A 19,022-nucleotide genomic window follows, 5' to 3' on the forward strand; every position below is an offset into this window, starting at 1 on the left:
TTAATTAATTGCTAATTAAGATATGAAAGAACTGCAGTGTCTCTCACACATCCTGACTTTACGAAGCCTTGGCAAATCTTCCTCAGGGAAAAAGAAACCTGAGCTGCCAAGGCTGAGCCCCTCCTTTGGTTTGGAAGCCAGCAGCGGAGATGGGGGAAGGTGGGGAGAGGTCTGACTCTGAGTTGGGGTCATTTATCCACATCATTCAGGTGGTACACGATAGTCCTGGGAGGAGAGGATGAGGGGGAAAGTGAGAAGAATGAACAAGTTTTGAGTTCCTACCTTTTGTCACACACTGAACTAAGCCCTTTACATGTGTTATCTAAGTTAATCCTCACAGCAGGGAATATTATTATCCCCATTTTACAGATTAGAAAAGGGGTGCTTAGAGGGATTACATACCTATCTTTTCCAAAAGTGTGTAGTGGGTAAGAGCTAGGATTTTAGCCAGATTTCAAGCCCTTTCATTTGTTGTTCCATGGAGATAAAAGAAACAGAAATGTTTTCTTGCAGGTCTTTACCATTATTTTTTTTTTAATTTTTTAATTTTTTTTTGCGGTACGCGGACCTCTCGCTTCTATGGCCTCTCCCGTTGGGGAGCACAGGCTCAGCGGCCATGGCTCACGGGCCCGGCCGCTCCGCGGCATGTGGGATCTTCCCGGACCAGGGCTCGAACCCGTGTCCCCTGCATCGGCAGGCGGACTCTCAACTACTGCGCCACCAGGGAAGCCCCATCTTTACCATTATTGATAAAGGCAAAGGGCATTTGTGGTAGCTAACCTTCAAGATGACCCCAATTAATCCTTGCTTTCTAGCATTCTTACCCTTGTGCTGTCTCCTCCTACACTAAATAGAGCTAATCTGTGTAATGAATAGGATGTTGCAGAAATGCTAACAAGGCAGTTCATCAAAGACCCTGTACCTTCCACTTGGGTTTCTCTTGGATGACTCGCTCTAGGGGAAGCCAGCCACCGTGTTGTGAGGATACTCAAGCAGCCCGGCAGAGACCCATGTGAGGAGGCATTCTGCAACAACGAGATCATATAGGTGAACCATCTTAGAATCGAATCCTCCAGCCCTAGCAAGTCTTCCGGTGACTACAGCCCTGGCTGACATCCTAAAGGAAGTCTCACGAGAGACTCTGGGCCAGAACTACCCAGAAAAATCACTGCTGAGTTCCTGACCCACAGAAACCAAGAGATAATAAATGTTTATTGTTTTCAGCCACTGAGTTTGGGGGTAGTATGTTATGCAACAATAGATAATAAATGGAGCATTCATGAACTTTTCACATCTCACTGAATTGCAACGTCTCACCAATAACAATGGGTCAGAGAACTCCTTCTAAGAAGTTACATTCAAATTTGTATGCTTGAGTGTAGGAGGCCCAGATAACAGTCATTCAAGGTCCCTTCTGTTAGGAGACCTTGTGAGTTTAGGAGCCGAGTATAGGTCAGATCACCAATAGTTGCCTAACTTTCCCATTTTCTCATTAAAATGACTAAGTACAATTTGTCGGTCATTTCACAATCTGATCCATTTGCAGCAACCGACCGCTGTGAGAGTTAGGAAAAAATATGAACTGACAATGCTTTAGCATATTGGATAGTTATATCTAGAGCTGATCAGCATCCTTGCAATCACATGGCTATTCCTGAAACTTCTCCAGCAATTTGCAGTAAACAAACCAAAACCATCGAAGTAAGGGAGTTTATGCTGAATATCAAAATGGACTGTTGCTGTGAGGTCTGAAACCTCTGCAGGTTTCAGATGCTGTGTCTCACCCGGCCTGGTGGCGTCTTTCTGCTGCCCATGATTCACCTCAGCCAAAGGGAGAAAAGGATGGGGCTTTGGAGAAAATCTGTGACTGGGGTCAATGGGGTCTTCTAGCTGCACTCTCTGGACTGCCTGGCCCTTGGATTCTGACTGCACAGTTGGGGGCCAGGAGCCCACAAGACAAAGTCGAAGTCCAGCCCCTCGGGTTCCTGAACTCACATCCAGTATCAGAGGGGTCAGCATTTGATGAGGAAAGAAAATACAATGCACATTTTCTGGACATATTTCATAGGAAAACTGGTGGTTGCTTTTCTTCAAAGATGAGCTGTTACACGTTGACCCCAGAGGATGTCTGTGGGAGAGACACTGGGCACTAAGAGGGGCCGTGCAGATAAATGATGCGTTGAGAGAATAGGCAGCAAGAACACATCAATTTGCTGGAGCGGCCAGGTCACCGTGCTCTTTTGTCTTGCATGCATCTCCTGTGGCTCCACTGCTCCTGTCCTCGGGCCCTCCTGGAAGTGTGTAGGCTAAAAGGATCTGGGAGCGTGAGCCCTGTGTCGGATGTTTCATCTCTGCTCACAGTTTTGTTTCTGCAACTTGTAACCACAGGAATAATGGTCCACATGGTGACATGTCAGCATCTATTTCCATTATAAGTATCCTTTGCCTTGTCACCAGTTATATGAAAATCAACTCCAAGATAAGGCCTTTGTGCAATCTCTCCAGGCCTATACAGCTTGCTAATCAAATTAAATGGATCTATTAGTGAGGTCATGCATATTCTACCACAGGGGCCAGTATGTTAGGTTCACTGTGAGCTTCTCCAACAGAGCAAATGTGGTCACGACTTCAGGAAGATCAGCACACTCTGGCTTGAGTTCAATGTGGCCATTGCTCAGCCCACAGTTGGAAACCTTTTTTTTTTTCTTAAAGCTATAGTTAAATGGAAAAGAGCACAGGACTAGAACATAGGAGCCCCGCCTTCTAGTTCTAATCCTCCAAATAACTCTATGTGTTTGGTGCATGCCTCCATAAGTGAACCCCATTACAACTACCAGCTCTGGGTCTCTCCCTGCCATGGGTAGGACCTCCTCGAGGGCAGAGGCTGTGTCCTCTTCTTGTATCTCCAGTGCCTGGTGCAGGCCTGGGCATTCAGAAGGCTCTTAAAAAATAGTTGCTGCCAATGACCCAAACACCAAATCAGCACGTCTGTCCCTATTCACACATGTATACATGTGGTTATATGCACATGAAGGAAAGCACAAAAGTCTACATTCCATGCTGTTAGCCTGGGGGTTGAAGGTAATATGGACAGTGTGGGAAGGAGAGGAGGTGGAGAGAGGTAAAGAACTGAGAAAAAAGATAAGGGGACTTCACTAAAAAAGCCTAGATGTAGACTATGATCTTCTTGTAAAAGTACATGTACGTGTGCATAAATAACTTAGGGGGAAAATGATGATGTTCTTATGTTAAGTCAAAACAAGTTGCAGAATATTTCAGTTTAAAAACTATAAACAAAAGCATCCCATATGTCTGTATGTATACGCATAATTAGGTTTAAATAAGCACAAGGGAGGATGTATATTGTGGGTGCTGTGAGGCCTCACCCAACTGAGACACTCAACCTCCCAGCTACTGGCTGCTCACGGCTGACAGCTGAGTTCCTCTCCAGGCATCACCCTCAGCCAAAAGGAGCTGCTTTGCCCGAGGTTGTTCCTGACCTCTCCCTGGGGGCAGCCCACCTCCAAAGACTGGTAGGGCCTAAAGGCCTGTGCCTTCTCAATGCAGGGCAGCTCTAGAGGTCCCTTCAGCCAATCCTGCTTCCAGTACTCCCCATAAGAGTTGCCTCAATAAGCCTGCAGAGTGCTTATCCTGTCTCAGTCTGTTTCCTGGGAACTGGACTGATGACAGTGTGGAAAGATACATGCTAGTCTATTTAAATGTTACATCAAGAAATAATGCTATTTGCAGAAACATGGATGGGCTCGAGATTATCATACTAAGTGAAGTAAGTCAGACAGAGAAAGACAGGTATCATATGATATCACTTATATGTGGAATCTAAAAAAAAAAATGATACAGATGCCCTTGTTTACAAAACAAAAACAGACTCACAGCCTTAGAAAATGAACTTATGGTTACCAAAGGGGAAAAGGGAGGGGAGGGATAAACTGGAAATTTGGGATTAACAGATACATACTACTTATATAAAAAATAAACAACAAAGACCTACTGTATAGCACAGGGAACTATACCAAGTAAAACCTATAATGGAAAAGAATCTGAAAAGATATACATATATATATGTATGTATAAAAGAATCACTTTGCTATACACCTGAAACATTGTAAATCAACTCTACTTCAATGAAAAAAACATTTTTTTCAACTCTATGGAAATATATATATATATTCTTATTTGAAAATAGGTGTTTTTATTTATTTTTTATATTTTTATTGGGGTATAGTTGCTTTACAATGCTGTGTTAGTTTCTACTGTACAGCAAAGTAAATCAGATATATGTATACATTTATCCCCTTTTTAAAATTTTTGATTTCCCTCCCATTTAGGTCACTGCAGAGCACTGAGTAGAGTTCCCGGTGCTATACAGTAGGTTCTCATTCATTACCTATTTTATACATAGTATCAATAGTGTATATAAGTCAATCTGCATCTCCCAATTCATCCTACTCCCCCCTCTCTCCTTGGTATCTGTACCTTTGTTCTCTATGTCTGTGTCTGTATTTCTGCTTTGCAATATAAAAAAAATTTTTTTTAATTAAATAAAATGTTACATCAAGGGGCTGAGGCTATGGGTAAATTATTAGCTTTTCCGGTATACACCTTCATATGGATTCTCTTATTACAATGAGCAATTATCACTTTCATAATTTCAAGAATATCAAATAAAGGTATTTAAAATATAGTAAACAAATATATGTGAGTTGAATGAATGAATGGCCGCACCTATATCTAGTCAGAGAAATAATAATAATATAGCGTGCTGAATTGAAGGTATCAGTGTTGAATGAGCTAAATTGAAGGGGATTTAGCCAATACTTTTGATGACTTTTGACTTAGTTGGTTCAAAAGAGATTGGATTTTTCTAAGAATGAGGTCACCACCTCACAGATAGGATGAGAAATAAAAGGGTCAATGGGTGTAAGTAAAAAGGAGAGGGAGTTTTAATTCCATGGAAAGAGAGATTTTCTAATATCAGAGCTATCTGCCAGTAAAACAGGCTGCAAATTTGGGGCAGCCGCTGTCCAAATTACACTGTCCTAAGGATCTGCAGTGCTTCTGTTTGGTGAGCAGCCAGATTAGAATCAGAGGAGGAAAGTACCTGGTATTCATGTCACCTCCAACACTTCCCCACCCTGGGCACTGACGACACCTTGATGACCACTCTTCTTCCCAATGATATAGCCTCACAATCCTTCCCAGCCCCAGGCAGCCACTGCACTGCTGATATTCTGGAGTCTTCTCCAGAGATGAAACTTATCTGCCCTTCCAGAGCTAAAGGATCTTTCCTCCAATTCTAAGGCTCCAGGGGGTCTTCCAGGGAAGGTTAATTCCTTCAGGAACAGCTTAGATGAGCAAGCCTACACCTTAGCCAAAAGTCTGCTCCTTCCTCCCTCAGTGCTGCTTGATTTTTAAGTAGCCTCTTTAGGCGCCTACAAATGAGATCCCTGAAGCTCAGGGTCCACTTGGAGAAGGGTCAGAAGGGTTTGTGGGAAGCAAGCCCTTGAAGGCATAATCATCCTGCTATGGACTGTGGGATGATCTGTGGGAATTGTGTAGGGGGGCAGGGAGTGGCTTGTCCAAATTTTGCAGAGGGGCCCTCTTTATTTTCTTTATTTATTTTTTAATTTTAATTTTATTTTTTTGGCCACACCGACAGCTTGTGGGATCTTAGTTCCCTGACCAGGGATTGAACCCGGGCCCTCAGCAGTGAGAGCACAGAGTCCTAACCACTGGACCGTCAGGCAAGTTCCCTGCCTTGTTGAAAGAGACTGACAAATTGTTGACACAGAAGTGCCCCACTTTCAAGAGAAGTCACTGCTTCTGTAGGTGGTGGTTCGAACCTGAGAAAACGACTGTTATGCATTCACTTCCTTAAAGAGTATTTATTGAACTTTTCTGTGCTGGCATTGTGCTTGGGACAGAGAATCTGCCCTTGAGGAGTTGACAGTCCACAGTGAGAAAAGCACAAATGAAGAAGCTTGCAATGAGTGGTAATGTCTGTGACCTAGGAAAGCATGTCAAGGACATGAAGAACATGAGAGGGGCTCAGGGTTAGGGGGGATGAGAGGCTTCCCAGAGGAAGTGTCAAGCATTTGTCATAATGAGATCATCTAAGCACAAAACCACAGCCACCTTCAGAGATCTCAGAAGGGATTTGCTATGTAAAACATATTTCTGGATTTACAATCGTTTTGTAGAATTTTTAGCTTAAATATTTGCCACTCCATTGCAAAGCTAAGAGAATGAATGAAAGAAAACTAATGAAGTAAGTAGAACTCTCTGGAGAGGAAAAAACAACAGTAAATAACCGTTTTCTTTAGGAATCCACATTTTACCTCCAAGTTTCTTGAAATGGAGATGTGGCAGTTGAAACGGAAAGGAAAACCAACGTTCCTTATTCTGAAACCATAAACATAATTTCTTTCCTCCCTTGTTCCTGTTTCAGGTGGCCATATCATTGTGACTGCAGAGACCAGTTCTCTTTTGGTGTTAGGATAAAAGAACGTGAGGAAAAGAGAAAACAGAAGACACCATCACTAAAGGTACCATTTTCTGTGAACCTTTTACCATCCATCATTGCAATGGTCAGTCTGAGGCTTTCACTTGTGACCATATATTCCCAGGATTTGAGGTTCCTTATCACTGCAACAACAGCCTGGGGGACAGTCTCTCTGCAATGAGGTAGTCAAGAACACTAGCTCCTCTGAGCTTCATGGTGTCTCAGAAAAAGCTGGAGAAACTGGACATCAAGGTTTTGGCTTCTCATAAAACATTTTGGAAATGCATTTCGTAATGTAGTTGGTCATAAAAGTGCGCTACTACACTCAGCCCCTCCGAGGGGCTAGACTTGCTACCTAGCCCAACAGTGCTTGCTCTGAGCCTGCGTGAATCAGTGCTAAACTATTAACCAGCCTGACTCTAAAATTTCTTGAGTTCCAAAAGCTCTAATAAAGTATTATGAAAGAATATCCATCTCTTTATCTCTATCCATAACTATATGGCCAGAGGAAAAAGCTGTCATTTTATTTCCTTTAATTTAGAAGTTTTCCTAATTCCTTTTTCATACCACATATATATATCTAAAGAGTTTTCAGGTTGAAATAATAACCTCTAAAAAATGGTCTATGGGAGAAGGCTCTGAGGATTCACAGAGTTGACAGGCACAATGAATATTTTGCTTCTTTAATAACTTTTCTTGGCCCTCAAACTTGATACACCGAATTGGGAACTTTTCAAACAGGTTGTGGCTCTTTTTTTTATTGTACAAAACAATGATAATATACCCACCAGCCTTCTCTATTTGTTCATAAAATCGCTAAAGTTTGTTCAGGAAAAACTCATTTCATTCCTCAGACTCATCATGCTCTCATTATCTATCATGGTACCCTGTAGCAGTAAGACAAGCCTTTTATGAAGCCCCACATTTGAATTAACCCAGAGTATCCTCACCAACAACCTGCCTTATTTGGGGACACTTGACTACAAAGTACCCCAGGCCATTGAAAACACCTTTGAATGTACATACAACGAGACCTCATTGCACTAAGTTGGCTATCGGCCATTCACACTTAAGAGTGAATTTGTTAATTTGGTTCTCCTAGGCTAACAGCTGGTTGAGATCAAGTTCTCTGCAACTAAGCAGAGTTGGAATAGGGTGGACCATCTGGACAGCAACTAGAGGTAGCTATTAAGATGAAGACATTTTTACTTAACAGCTCTCTACTCAGAAACAGTATTTGTATAGCTAAAAGAACATTTGACAAACTATTTGCAATGAAAGGTTAAACTCTCCCAACTCCTACCCTCTCAAAGAAACTTGCTTAAATAAAAATAGGTGGTCTCTGAACTGACTTCTGAATAAGGTGCGTTCAATGGGATCTGGGGTGCTATCATCCTCTAGATTGATGCTGAATAAATATTGAAAGAATATTGGTTTAAAGGTGAGACAAATTATGAGCTTGGCAAGAAAGCCACATATTTTCATTTAGTCCTGACATCTGATGATGGTATCTGATGGAGGGTTTAGAAGGATGAAAGACCCAGGACCCCACCAGCCTGAATGAGACTCCGCGGGGGATCTGGGAAGCCTGTGTGCAGAAGATGGAAGGTGGGACAGAGATGGAGACCAACATCACATCATGTCTGGAGGCAGCCTTACTGCAGCAATGAGGACCCTGCCCCCGTCCCTCCTGTAGAATCAATCCGCAGGTCGAATCAGAGAATGCTCAGGAAAATCAAGGATGAGATTGAAGTTTAAAGCAGGGCCTGGGGATGATCCCTGTGATCGTGTGATTTATAATAAGAAATATACATTTGGTCTTCATGCTGTTTCTGGCACAGAGCTCCTAAAACTCTTGAAATTTCCTAAGCAATAGAGTGAAATAGGAGTTTTGTGGTTGAAACAAACCCCTTTCAAGCACAGCTGAGTTTGTTAGATGAGATGATTTTGGGAAATCTCCTAAGGATGGGGGCTAGTTGCCGGGGGAACCAATCATGTGATTAGAGAGTTGGAACTTTCAGCCCCACCCCTACCTGACCTCTGGGGAGGGGAGAGGAGTTGGAGATTGATTTCAATCACCAATGGCCAGTGATTCAATCAATCATGCCTATGTAATGAAGCCTCCATAGGAGCCCAAAAAGGATTCTGAGAGCTTCTGGTTGGTGAACTAGAATGCTTCTACGTGCTACCATGCTGGGCCCCAAACTCCACAGGGACAGAAGTTCCTTTGAAAAGCCTTGTTTGGGACCTCCCCTGTGTATCCCTTCATATGGCTGTTGATTCATATCCTTTAATATCCTTCATAATAAACCAGTAATCTTGTGAGTCAAGTGGTTTTCCAAGTTTTGTGAGTCACTCTAGCAAATTAATAGAACTGGAGGAGGGTGTTGTGGGAACCTCCAATATGTAGCCAGTAGGTCAGAAGCACAGGTGACAACCTGAATCTGTAATTGGCATCTGAAGTGGAGGGTAGTCTTGTGGGACTGCACCCTCAAACTGTGGAGTCTGATGCTCCGGGTAGAAAGTGTCAGAACTGAGTTGAATGGTAGGACACCCACCTGGTGTGAAAGAATTGCTTGGTGTGGTGGGGGGAAACTACACATCCGAATTGGTGTCAGAATTAGAATTGTAATCCTAAACCACTTTAGAGCCATATACACACAGGGTTAAGCTCCATTTCAGTGTCGGTCTGACCCAAGTTCCAGGAAGAGTCAAGCCACAGCTGGATATGAGATGCTTCCCTTGAAGCCATCGAAAAACTGCTGGTAGGTCCAGGCAGGGGTGGTGGATCCTGCTGGCCCCCCTGAGGGTGGGACTTCTCAGAAATCTATAGGATGCAGTATCCAGATGACCACCAGCTGCTCTGTTGATGAAATCTCAAAGCACAGAGGCCAGTCTTTCTCTGCCAAGCCTTGTCACATGTGTACAAAGAGCTGTTCACCAGCACAGTTTGGTGTTAGAACTGCAGAAGTTACCAAACAAGAAAGCCAGCAGGTCACCTCCTGGCTCTTTGGCAACTGGAACAGAGGTGCCTTCACCAGGCTGGTGTGAACTGTCTTACTCAGCCTGCAGCTGCCCTACCTTCATTCCCCATGCATTTGAATGCAGCTTACTTTAAAAGCTGATTAGATGAGCCCTTAATAACATTAGAATTTAAATGGCCCCAGATAGGCTTTCAGCTTCTTGCCAAATAGAGATAAATGTGATATTTGGGGAGCTGAGCTCCCAGCTTCATGACGGCTCTGGGCCGCAGACAGGTTTTGAAGAACTACCTTCTCCCATGTTTTTCTGCAGCCTGACACTAGGTTTCTGTGCATCTATAAGATCTCTTTCATCTCTAAGGGTCTAGGATTCTGTGTGCAGATGTGTCTCCATGATTATGCATTTTCGAGGAAAGGTAAGTTAGGGACAGGGCACAGAATTATAAGGACAGAATTATAATCTATGAGTGATAATCTACGGGAAAACTCTCTGTACTCCTGCACTCTGGGATAACTTTCAGTTCTAGGCAATAAACCTTTATTGAGCAAGTACTATTTGGCCATTTAATTCAATATTGATGTTTTTAATACCTGATTTTCTTAACATCTTTATTGGAGTATAACTGTTTTACAATGGTGTGTTAGTTTCTGCTTTACAACAAAGTGAATCAGCTATACATATACATATGTTCCCATATCTCTTCTCTCTTGCATCTCCCTCCCTCCCACCCTCCCTATCCCACCCCTCTAGGTGGTCACAAAGCACCGAGCTGATCTCCCTGTGCCATGCAGCTGCTTCCCACTAGCTATCTATTTTACATTTGGTAGTGTATATATGTCCATGCCACTCTCTCACTTCGTCACAGCTTACCCTTCCCCCTCCCCATATCGTCAAGGCCATGCTCTAGTAGGTCTGTGTTTTATTCCCATCCTACCCCTAGTCTCTTCATGACATTTTTTTTCTTAGATTCCATATATATGTGTTAGCATACGGTATTTGTTTTTCTCCTTCTGACTTACTTCACTCTGTATGACAGACTCCAGGTCTATTCACCTCATTACAAATAACTCAGTTTCATTTCTTTTTATATCTGAGTAATATTCCATTGTATTTATGTGCCACATCTTCTTTATCCATTCATCTGTTGATGGACACTTAGGTTGCTTCCGTGTCCTGGCTATTGTAAATAGAGCTGCAATGAACATTTTGGTACATGACTCTTTTTGAATTATGGTTTTCTCAGGGTTTAATACCTGATTTTTGCTGAGACTAATATAAAATGGTCAAAAGTATGAATGTTCCATCTTGGTTCATCTGTTCATCTCCCTCTGTACCTCTCATAGGGGGGTTCAGTGCTGGGAAGGATATGACCACCTTCCAATATAACACTCTTCCATAAGTTTTAGAAAAAGTTAAAAACAGAATGGGAGGGGATGGAGTGGGAAACCAATCCAAGGTGAACAGGAACAGATGGTTCTGTGTTGAGATAAATGTATTCTTACAAACAAGTAAACACCATTTGAGTTGTCTTCTCTTCCCCATCTTTCCCCAACCAAACCAGACCACTGGGTGTCCTCAGAATAAAAGTTGGAGGCTCTTAAAATCATGGCTTGCCATTTTCATGGCAGTGGTCATCGCAGGAGTGCCCTTGAATGTAAGCTTCCTTTTGGAACGCTCACCAAATATAGCTGCTCTTACAGCCTTTCAGAAGAAGCCAAACCTTGAGCTTAAACCTTGCATTTGCATTCCAGTGGGGAAAGACCATCTGCCATGTTTTCTGGAAGTGAAGCTAAGAATTCCAAACAGCCAGATAGGAGTGAACGGGAGAACCTGAGCCTGGACAGAGCTGTGGTTTCACCCACTTCTCCTGCTCTGGTCCTAAGAGTCCCAAACTCACCCAGCCTTCAGGGGCCTTTGAGGGAGTTTCAGGAGGAAAATACGGGTAATCCGTTTAAACTCTGGGTGGAGTGGATTCTAACAGAAACTACAGTTTGAACATGAATGGCTGCTCCAGCTGCCTCATAAAAACAGAGATGAAGAGGAGAAGCAAAGCAGGGCTCCAGACTGGCAGGGTGTGACTGACTCTCTGAAACCTCAGATCAGCCTCAGCCAGGACAGAGCTCACCTGTCCTGTTCTGCACAGAGTGGGAGGGGAAAGAGGAGTGTCAGATGGGTCTCCGCAGGGCCTCCATGCTCAGCCGTGCCCCAGAGCAAGTTAAGCACCCCATTCAATGGTGATAAACTTTTATAAAGAGCATAGTATCTAAGAGGGCACTGCTCATGAAAGTGTTTTGAATATTTGTGTTTTCTTACAACATCTTGCAGTTTACAAGGGGAAAAATGTACCCGTATTGGGTGTGTCCACTAGCAGTTTACCCTCCAGCTCACCTCTCCCTTTGCTAAGCCTGGGACCTCATAAAAAAAGCATCGCTTACTTTTGCTCTTCTCCTTCCCAACAGGCCTCCTCATCCTCCCTGACTTGCTTTGTCCTGTCTCTCTGGACAGAAAGGTCCCTGCTCCTTACCAAGGCTAACTCTTCCATGGAGCCCTTAGTCTCCTCTCCACTACCTCCTCCAGAGTCTTCAGTTAGCCATTGCCCCTTTTCTCGCTATTTCCTCCGACTTTCTATGAGTTCTTCCCCTTCTGCTTATAAACAAGACTTGGTCTCCCGTCTAACCAGCAAACACACAGAGACAGCTTTCCCTTGACTTCGTATATTTTTCTTTTATCCCAAACTCTGTGAAAGAATGTTCGACATTCACTTCTTACCATATTGTCACTCTTTAACCCCACGGAAAATGGTGCATCCTACCCACCCATGCAACAAATTCAACTGAATTCAGCAAACAAGCATGGAGCACATACTATGTGCCACGCCCAGTCTGGATCCTGACCACAACGAGGACACAGCCTTATAAGGCAGGCAAGCATGCTTATCCCCTCCCCAAATTACAAAGCGTGTGAAAGTGGGATAATGGTGCTGTGTACTGTAGTCGGGCAGGACGGGAATAATCAGCCCTATCTTGGGGGTGGGGGGCGGTAAAGAACGTGTCATAGGAGCTCTCTAGACAAATGAGGAACCCAGGAAGGGAGGAGAGAAAGGGAGAGAAGTGGAGGACAGTCCCCGTAGAAGAACTACGCTGGGCAAGGTCACTGAAGCCACTGAGGCAGTGCGACAGGTAGACAGCACTATGTACACGACAGCTAGACAAGCTCTGTGTTGAGGTTACAGAGCATGACAGATATTTAGTCTTCAACGTGGATTCTGAGAAACATTAACTCTTTCTTGCAGACAATACAGGGGTCAAAGCCAGGGAGTGACGTAGTAATCAGGTTGCCATTTATAAAGATCATTGGAAGCAGCAGTTAAAGCAGGGAAATCAGATATAAAGCTGCTCTCATCATCCAGATAAGAGGGAGAGAGGCCTGAACTCAAAGAGTGGCCCTGGGGTTGGAGAAGAGGAGATGTTAGCACAACGCCCTCCATCCTCTACAGATCCCGTTTGGATTCACCCAAACAGATGTGGTTCCTGCTTGAAACCCTCAGGGCATCTACTGTGCTTTTCTTATTGTCCTCACTCAACTTGTGCCCTATAGTCATCTGTGTATTTCTCTGATTCTCCTTATCAAATTGTGTCTTTGTCTCCCCTTCCTCAAATTACACTACCTTGCTCAGAATAAGTGCTGAAGAAAAGGTTATTTAGTTTAATTGAATTTTTAAGAGCTTCAAACCATGAATAATTGAGGAATCAGCCATGTATAAGTGCTCATCATCTTCATAATTGTGTAAACAAGCTGATAATTTTTTTTCTTTTTTCCCATTATTTTTAGTATCCCAGAATGCCTTGCTATCTTCTTAGTTCTCCAGATTTTAGGGAAATAGTAAACAAGTGTTCTCTAACACACACATGTGGCAGAGGCGCTGCTTGGCTCTCACCTCCCCAGGCAAGGGAAGCGGTTGAAAGGAGGGAAGAGGTGATTTCATTGACTGACTATGAAAGCCATGTACAAATATTGAGAAATATGTTGTCTGAAGAGACAGAGAATTACAGAGCACACTGCATGATGGGACTTGCACAGAATCCCGAAGGTCAATGAGCAGATACGAATTGATTAAGCTAAGTACTTACTGAAATTGCTTTCCAACATACTGATGAGAATTGATCCTAAGCAGGACCCATATTTATAGTGAAAACACTTATGTAAAGTTACCTTTTGGTATGTCATCAAAGCACATCTAAATGGTTTAGCTTTTTCCCCAAATGAAAGTATCAACAGTACTGTTAACAGATTTGTAAGAAGTTAAGCAGCACTTACATAAAATTTTTTTTTACATAAAACATTGAATTTTTTATGTGTGGATCCAGTTGGCCCCATAACAGCTTTTATTGTGGCAGCTTTTTATAACCTAGAGGTTAGCTCCTCTCTCTTGCCCTCTCACGCCAAACCAAAGGATTCGGACTGGCCAGGAGTTAGTCCTATCTAGTGCAGAATCTAGGTGGTCACTTTTGAAAACATCCCTAGCTCCTAGGAAACTAGGCAGTGGGGAAGAACAGGGAAAATGGAATGCGGTGGCTAAAAGGACAGGCAAGGCAGATAAGGAAAAAATAAGAGAAAGGAGCAAAAGACCCAGTTAGGGAGACTTTATTGAGTAATGTCTGTGTGTCAAGTATAAAAATATGTGCAAGGGCCACACAAAAGCACCTATCATGGTTCCCACTATCAATGAGCTTAGGATCTAGTCAAGAGGACAATTATCAACCCAGAAAACCAGTGAAATGCCAATGCACAACAATATACAAAGTACTCAATCCTACATCCTGGCATTGGCTGTGTTAGTTGCTAAGAACCAAGACAGAGTGAGTGTCACAGGGCTCAGGGAAGTGGAGATGGCCAAAGAAGACCTCATGGGAGATGGCCAAAGAAGACCTCATTCGAACTAAGCCTTAAAAGCAAAGGTGGTACAAAGCCAGGAGGGCAAAATGAGTGTGACTCCCAGACTATGAAAAAAAGTCAGACTAAGAGAAGACGAAGAAAGAGAAAAGGAGAAGGAAAAGTTGCTGATGATGGTGATGGCAGAGCGGCTACCACAGCTGCTTCACATCTCCCCAGGCACCTGTGCCAACCTTTGGATTGTCTTGGCCAAAGACCAACAATTTAGAGGCAGACAATATTTCTGTGGTCCCAGATGTCTCTGTAGTATTGCACTAGCGCTAGTCAATTTTTGTTGTCTCTGCAATCGCAAAGTGAGGCATCTTTTTCCTCATGTTTGCGTGAGAGGTATGTTGTTTACACTGAAAGCCTCACACACTTCAGACTGATCCTTGACAACTGAATTCTCATATTACTAACAATTGGGTGTAAAGAACTCACAGAAACTTCACAACAGATGAGATGGCTTCATTAGCTGAACCTTCCAGTAGCCTCTGAGAAATGTAGAGCTTGGTAAATTATGTATAATTTATTGGATGCATTTCAAGTGGGTTTACAGAGAGAGCAGGAATTGCCCACAAAATACATTTTGATTGGCATGGTGAAATCTCCTTGCCCTGAAAATTACTCCCCGACCCTGCCTTCACCCCCTCTCAAATTTTAAGGAAATAAAATAAAAATTAAGACACCCAGTTCTGCTATGTGTCCGAAATTCTACCATTTGAGATATAATCTTATTAAGGCGTTGCCTTTCCCAAATGTCCCTTCTGAAAGGCAGGCGTCCCCAGAGAGACCCATTTACCCACCCTAGAATCCCCATTATTTTATTAGATCATCTTCTGTCTAAAGGCCACTGGAGGAGAAGAAATGATGGTGGGAGAAGAGGGAAAAATAATTTTAGAACATGGGGCCATGCTAGGTAAGGCAGGATTGAGGTGGGTATTCCATGCAAGTGGCAGATGGTCTGGCTAGTGAACCAGCAGAAGGGGGGTGGGGGGGTTAGAGAATCAAGCCAGAAAGAGAGAGACAGAGAGAAAATCATGATGGAGCAAAGCCAGAATCAAATTTTGTCTACTTCATAGTGTGGCCTGGAGCAGCCCTGGCTGGTTGGAGAGCTCCCACGTTAAAGTTGGGCATATTCAGGTTCCACCTGCGAACCCTCAGCATTGCTTAAGAGATCAAAGAGGAGAGAGAAAGGAGGACAAGACTAGAAGGGCAGGGCGACTTGGGAGGCCATGTAGGTGGCGGCTGAACCTACGTGTGTGCAGCTAAGTCCAGTCCAGCCACAGCAAAACCACAGCAAGTCTTTCATGTGGTGCAGAGAAGAAAATGCCTAGAGATCACCCAGAATGCAGAACAACTGTGGCCATGGGCCAAGGGAGTGCCATGCTCCCCAGCCGAGTCAGCAGACTACAGTGAGGCTGGGAAATGACTGACGAACCGTGATGCTGAAACTCTGTGAGAACTCTGATAATCTGGTACCAGAAACACAGACCCATCAAATGTTCAGTCTAGGACTTTAGAGATTATTCTAGTCCAACCCTCCCTCTTCTGGCCAGAAGAAAATGGAGCCCTGAGAAGAGTTAAGATTTGCGGAGTGCTTTCTATCCGCTAAGTGCTGTTTTGATTCCTTTAGAGGCATTCACTCATTTACTCCTCCCAACAACCAGTAATAATAGGTATTGTTATTATCTCCATTCTATAGATAAGGAAATGGAGGTACAGAAAAGCTAAATAATTTGCCCAAGGCTCAAACAACTTAGTAAGTGGCAGAGGGGGCATTTGGACCCAGGCAGTTTGAATCCAGAGTTCCTCCACATACGCACTACCCTGAAGGATGCGTGTGAGATCATACAGCGAGACACCGGGGAGGAAAAGCTGCCTTTTGTCATCCGAACCCTGGCACATTTCGGCGAGAGTGTAAGTATCACTTGCGCAATGATGGATGACTTCCAGGAAGAGGCTACACAGACTTGGTAATTCCTTGTGGAGGCTGAAGGCTGTTCTGAAAGGGAAGCAGGGCATCATGGTGGAGTGGCCTATCTCTCCTTAATCAAGGAGAGGTAATGGAGTTGTAATGGAGCTATTGCCATTGAAGCCATGATAATTATTGAGATAATGGCCCAGAAATGGACGAGTAGATGTAGCTCTCCTCAAAGAGGAGGAGCTTGAGGTAATGAAATCATAAAGAGTGTATTGATGAGGTTTTGATAGTGATCAATGTGACAGCAATAGACTGGGAGTCTAAAGATAAAGGAAGAGCCATTCCATCAACCACGTTTTCCGAATGCTAACTTTAACCAGCTGCTATGTGCTCTGGAAAGGAAATGAGGTCTAGTCCACCATGAGCTTACCATCTAATGGAAAAAACAGGGCAATGGTAAGCAACTTGACTCCCCCAAACACAGACACTGGAATATTAGAAATGCAATATGTATCGCTGGTTATATTAATAGGGCCTTGAACTGCTTTGAAGAAGAAACTGGTAGTTAGGATGCTTGCTGTCAGAGAGGCAACTGTGACACAGGGCTGAACAGATGAGATGTTGGTGTCCTTTTCAGAGGAGGATTATTACTGTTTGGCAGTTACCGAAAGAGAAATGAGGATGGAGCAGTGAGTTGTGGATAAAAGTAACAAAGGCAATAGGGAAATCACCAGGGAAAGTAGCAGAACTTCTGTGATTAACATTATCATGGGTGATTTGATGGAAGAAAAGAAGGGGCTTCTAACATTAGTGGAGATGTTGGAGTACATGTCTAGTGTGTAATAGGGATGCCTGTAGTTTTTTCAAAGGTGGCCAGGGTCTTGCATGGCAGAAGGGTGGAGAAAGACATGGAAATTGTTATGGGGACAATTATGATAGTAACAGAGGTAATAATAAAGATAATGGACCTGTAATTGAAAAGCTGGTGGCTGTAAAGGAGAAGGTGAGGGCAACTGAAATGTAGAGGGGGGGATAAGGGAGGTCATGGTGGTGATGGGAAAGGTAATGGAATTATAATGTAGATGATGCTAAAAGGTAATGGAGTTATAATGAGGTGATGACTACAGAGTTGTTGGGGGGAAAGGATGATTATCTTAATGGAAGCAAGAGGGACTGTGTGAAACAAGTGAGAATTGTATGCAGAGCATGCATCACGACAGCTGAAGCTGTGGGTGACCAGGAAAGTAATGAACAGCTACGCCCCAAGTTCTCATTACAGTAGGAGTTCTAATGGACCCTGGACTAAGATAATGACGTTAATGGACAAGACAATGACCGCCAATCAGGAGCCTGGTGGTGGTGTTGAAAGATACCATCCCACAATCTATATAGTGGGAGAGACCAGAGTAGGAATGGGGTGGGACTGAGGGTGGCCCGGTACGGACATATGTACCTGTATGTCCCAGGACTGAGGTACCTGAGGGCTGTTCGCTAGACACGTCCCTGCAGGTTATTTGGCTTTACTGTAGCTGCTCTTGCTTGTACAAGGCATTTGTCGTGCATGGAGCAAGTTCGGGATGAACAGACATGGCTGCAGCAACAGTTCCAGCTTACAATCTAAATTTCATTTTTAAATTACGCATGACAACACACTACCTCAGATATAGTACTTCTGTGAGCAGTTGTGTAAACAAACTGTCTGAGAAATGCATGAGTTTGCAGCAGAAGTGAATGTATACAGAGAAATATTTATTTCTTTTTTATATTTTTCACCATGAATGCCCTTTCCAAGTGGAGAAGTGGGAACTTAATCCCCTGGCCTCACTGTTTAACTTCTGAGATCTTTCGGTGGGAAGAGAGTCTGGGGCAGCTTGTGCTGGTGTTCTGGCCAGGCAGGCTCTGATGGGGGCTCTGCAAAGGAACCTGGGCACGGCCATTCACAAAGGCCCCTGATGCTGCTGATATTTCTGCATCAAGCGGCCTAGAGATGTACACAGAGCATACACTGTGTACCTGAAAACAGATGGTCCCAGACGTATATGGGGGATCAGGGTACATGGGCAAGATGTACAGCCCATGAAGGGAGTACAGACAGCCACATGGACTCATTGTCTGTACAAGGAGACCTCTAGGAAACGCAGATGTGCTCTGCCTTTGGTACCTAAATGCCACCTCTCAGATCAACTACATCCAAACCACTCATAAGTCTTTTACAAAAATACAGACTCACAGTTCCCACCTCATGGAGAATCTAATTCTGTTGGCTAGGAACAGGGCCTGTGAGTCTGCATTTTAAAACTCCCCTGGAAATTTTCTCATTTGGTCCAGTGTGGGTACCACTGTCTAAGTGTCAGCCTGTGGCCCTTATAAGAAGGTTAGGTAAGAGGTAGGGGAAGCCTATTTCATGGGTATAGACCAAACCAATCTTTTCAGTAGATTTGTCCTAAGAGTGGGATTTGAGCAGCATTTAGAAGCCTCTCCTTCTCAGTAGAAAATTATCCTCCACCTGCTTGCCCCTCCACCTGCACAGGTACCTTTCCCTCAATGAAGAGCCACACAATTGACTTAAGCAGTGCCCCAGCAAGGGATTCCTAGAAAGGCACTGTGGCAACAGGCAGCACTGGGCCACTGGACCCTACTTCCTCTAGAATAGAAGGAATA

The 19,022-nt window shown here is 43.7% G+C and overlaps 1 protein-coding gene across 2 annotated transcripts in view; it reads left to right on the plus strand.

The window, feature by feature from the left end:
- TNR (tenascin R) overlaps positions 1 to 19,022 on the plus strand; it is a 425,553-nt gene that overhangs the window by 206,304 nt on the left and 200,227 nt on the right. For both annotated transcript variants that reach the window (XM_059066113.2, XM_067031156.1), the window contains exon 2: positions 6,470 to 6,566. The gene's annotated coding sequence lies outside the window, so the exon portion shown is untranslated. The remainder of the gene's footprint in view (positions 1 to 6,469; positions 6,567 to 19,022) is intronic.

The sequence above is a fragment of the Kogia breviceps genome, chromosome 1, assembly GCF_026419965.1.
Source record: "Kogia breviceps isolate mKogBre1 chromosome 1, mKogBre1 haplotype 1, whole genome shotgun sequence".
NCBI classification, from domain to species: Eukaryota; Metazoa; Chordata; class Mammalia; order Artiodactyla; family Physeteridae; genus Kogia; species Kogia breviceps.